We start from the raw sequence: 4333 nt of genomic DNA, 5'->3' as shown, positions 1-4333 counted from the left end.
AAACTCCTCCCCTCCGAAAGGCGCGCCTCACCCGGCCACGGCCTCGGAACTGCTCCCCTTCCTCGGGATCGGCCCCTCGCCCGGGAAAACCCGCTCCCCGCCGTCCCACAGCACTCCGACTCGGCCAGGCAGCCTCACGGGCACAGCGACTCCTGCCCACCTCGGGAACCGACGCCCCGCTCGGGCTCAGGCTCCAAAAACCCACAACAGCGGGCAGCTACCCTCAATGCAGCCGAAATTCAAATTCCTCCCCTCCGAAAGGCGCGCCTCACCCGGCCACGGCCTCCAAATCGCTCCCCTTCCTCGGGATCGCCCCCTCGCCCGGGAAAACCCGCTCCCCGCCGTCCCACAGCACTCCGACTCGGCCAGGCAGCCTCACGGGCACAGCGACTCCTGCCCACCTCGGGAACCGACGCCCCGCTCGGGCTCAGGCTCCGAAAAACCACCACAGCGGGGCAGCTACCCTCAATGCAGCCGAAATTCAAATCCCTCCCCTTCGAGAGGCGCGCCTCACCCGGCCACGGCCTCCAAATCGCTCCCCTTAGGCGAAAATTAAGCCCCCGTGGCCGATAATACCCCTCCTTGATCGTGCACAAGGGCAGCTCCAAGTTGAACGGGCTCAGGCTCCAAAAACCCACAACAGCGGGCAGCTACCCTCAATGCAGCCGAAATTCAAATCCCTCCCCTTCGAGAGGCGCGCCTCACCCGGCCACGGCCTCCAAATCGCTCCCCTTAGGCGAAAATTAAGCCCCCGTGGCCGATAATACCCCTCCTTGATCGTGCACAAGGGCAGCTCCAAGTTGAACGGGCTCAGGCTCCAAAAACCCACAACAGCGGGCAGCTACCCTCAATGCAGCCGAAATTCAAATCCCTCCCCTTCGAGAGGCGCGCCTCACCCGGCCACGGCCTCCAAATCGCTCCCCTTAGGCGAAAATTAAGCCCCCGTGGCCGATAATACCCCTCCTTGATCGTGCACAAGGGCAGCTCCAAGTTGAACGGGCTCAGGCTCCAAAAACCCACAACAGCGGGCAGCTACCCTCAATGCAGCCGAAATTCAAATCCCTCCCCTTCGAAAGGCGCGCCTCACCCGGCCACGGCCTCCAAATCGCTCCCCTTAGGCGAAAATTAAGCCCCCGTGGCGGATAATACCCCTCCTTGATCGTGCACAAGGGCAGCTCCAAGTTGAACGGGCTCAGGCTCCAAAAACCCACAACAGCGGGCAGCTACCCTCAATGCAGCCGAAATTCAAATCCCTCCCCTTCGAGAGGCGCGCCTCACCCGGCCACGGCCTCCAAATCGCTCCCCTTAGGCGAAAATTAAGCCCCCGTGGCCGATAATACCCCTCCTTGATCGTGCACAAGGGCAGCTCCAAGTTGAACGGGCTCAGGCTCCAAAAACCCACAACAGCGGGCAGCTACCCTCAATGCAGCCGAAATTCAAATCCCTCCCCTTCGAAAGGCGCGCCTCACCCGGCCACGGCCTCCAAATCGCTCCCCTTAGGCGAAAATTAAGCCACCGTGGCGGATAATACCCCTCCTTGATCGTGCACAAGGGCAGCTCCAAGTTGAACGGAGAAGTCAGTAACCAACCAAAAATAAGCTTGGTTACTGATTTCTCCCGTTGGTTACTGACTTCTCCCTTTGGTTACTGATTTCTCCCGTTGGTTACTCATTTCTCTTGTTGGTTACTGATTTCTCCCGTTGGTTACTGACTTCTCCCTTTGGTTACTGATTTCTCCCGTTGGTTACTGACTTCTCCCGTTGGTTACTCATTTCTCCCGTTGGTTACTCATTTCTCCCGTTGGTTACTCATTTTCCCGTTGGTTACTCATTTCTCCTGTTGGTTACTGATTTCTTGGTTACTCATTTCTCTTCTTGGTTACTCATTTCTCCTGTTGGTTACTGATTTCTTGGTTACTCATTTCTCTTCTTGGTTACTCATTTCCCTTTCTGACACTTAGAATTTTTTTTGACACTTAGAATTTTTTTGACACTTAGAATTTTTTTTGACACTTAGAATTTTTTTTGACACTTAGAATTTTTTTTGACACTTAGAATTTTTTTTGACACTTAGAATTTTTTTGACACTTAGAATTTTTTTTGACACTTAGAATTTTTTTTGACACTTAGAATTTTTTTTGACACTTAGAATTTTTTTTGACACTTAGAATTCTTTTTGACACTTAGAATTTTTTTTGACACTTAGAATTCTTTTTGACACTTAGAATTTTTTTTGACACTTAGAATTTTTTTGACACTTAGAATTTTTTTGACACTTAGAATTCTTTTTGACACTTAGAATTTTTTTTGACACTTAGAATTTTTTTTGACACTTAGAATTTTTTTTGACACTTAGAATTTTTTTCTAAGTTTTTCCTTCTGGTTACTGACTTCCCTCGTCGGGCACGGGGATTTTCGACTTCCTCCTCCCGACCGAGGGGCCTCATTTTCGGGCATTTTCCTCAGATTTCCAAGCATTTTTAGACACTTTCCCCGACTTTTCCTGCTTACTGATTTCACACTTTTGGCCATTTTTATGCATTTTCCTGGTTACTGATTTCACGCTTTTGGACATTTTCGGAGGTTCCGACGGCTTTTTCGCCTTACTGCTTCGGGCACTTTGCTGACCTTTTCCCGCTTACCCCTTTCAAGGTTTTGGACGTCTCCGGTCAGGTCCGCGCCCCTCGCCCGGGCCGGAACGCCTCCCCGCCGGCCGAGTTCCTCGGGGTCGCCCCCTCGCCCGGGAAAAACCGCTCCCCGCCGTCCCACAGCACTCCGACTCGGCCAGGCAGCCTCACGGGCACAGCGACTCCTGCCCACCTCGGGAACCGACGCCCCGCTCGGGCTCAGGCTCCGAAAAACCACCACAGCGGGGCAGCTACCCTCAATGCAGCCGAAATTCAAACTCCTCCCCTCCGAAAGGCGCGCCTCACCCGGCCACGGCCTCGGAACTGCTCCCCTTCCTCGGGATCGGCCCCTCGCCCGGGAAAACCCGCTCCCCGCCGTCCCACAGCACTCCGACTCGGCCAGGCAGCCTCACGGGCACAGCGACTCCTGCCCACCTCGGGAACCGACGCCCCGCTCGGGCTCAGGCTCCAAAAACCCACAACAGCGGGCAGCTACCCTCAATGCAGCCGAAATTCAAATTCCTCCCCTCCGAAAGGCGCGCCTCACCCGGCCACGGCCTCCAAATCGCTCCCCTTCCTCGGGATCGCCCCCTCGCCCGGGAAAACCCGCTCCCCGCCGTCCCACAGCACTCCGACTCGGCCAGGCAGCCTCACGGGCACAGCGACTCCTGCCCACCTCGGGAACCGACGCCCCGCTCGGGCTCAGGCTCCGAAAAACCACCACAGCGGGGCAGCTACCCTCAATGCAGCCGAAATTCAAATCCCTCCCCTTCGAGAGGCGCGCCTCACCCGGCCACGGCCTCCAAATCGCTCCCCTTAGGCGAAAATTAAGCCCCCGTGGCCGATAATACCCCTCCTTGATCGTGCACAAGGGCAGCTCCAAGTTGAACGGGCTCAGGCTCCAAAAACCCACAACAGCGGGCAGCTACCCTCAATGCAGCCGAAATTCAAATCCCTCCCCTTCGAGAGGCGCGCCTCACCCGGCCACGGCCTCCAAATCGCTCCCCTTAGGCGAAAATTAAGCCCCCGTGGCCGATAATACCCCTCCTTGATCGTGCACAAGGGCAGCTCCAAGTTGAACGGGCTCAGGCTCCAAAAACCCACAACAGCGGGCAGCTACCCTCAATGCAGCCGAAATTCAAATCCCTCCCCTTCGAGAGGCGCGCCTCACCCGGCCACGGCCTCCAAATCGCTCCCCTTAGGCGAAAATTAAGCCCCCGTGGCCGATAATACCCCTCCTTGATCGTGCACAAGGGCAGCTCCAAGTTGAACGGGCTCAGGCTCCAAAAACCCACAACAGCGGGCAGCTACCCTCAATGCAGCCGAAATTCAAATCCCTCCCCTTCGAGAGGCGCGCCTCACCCGGCCACGGCCTCCAAATCGCTCCCCTTAGGCGAAAATTAAGCCCCCGTGGCGGATAATACCCCTCCTTGATCGTGCACAAGGGCAGCTCCAAGTTGAACGGGCTCAGGCTCCAAAAACCCACAACAGCGGGCAGCTACCCTCAATGCAGCCGAAATTCAAATCCCTCCCCTTCGAGAGGCGCGCCTCACCCGGCCACGGCCTCCAAATCGCTCCCCTTAGGCGAAAATTAAGCCCCCGTGGCCGATAATACCCCTCCTTGATCGTGCACAAGGGCAGCTCCAAGTTGAACGGGCTCAGGCTCCAAAAACCCACAACAGCGGGCAGCTACCCTCAATGCAGCCG

The sequence above is a fragment of the Stegostoma tigrinum genome, unplaced genomic scaffold (genome assembly GCF_030684315.1).
Source record: "Stegostoma tigrinum isolate sSteTig4 unplaced genomic scaffold, sSteTig4.hap1 scaffold_298, whole genome shotgun sequence".
NCBI lineage: Eukaryota > Metazoa > Chordata > Chondrichthyes > Orectolobiformes > Stegostomatidae > Stegostoma > Stegostoma tigrinum.
This window is presented reverse-complemented; position numbering follows the sequence as displayed.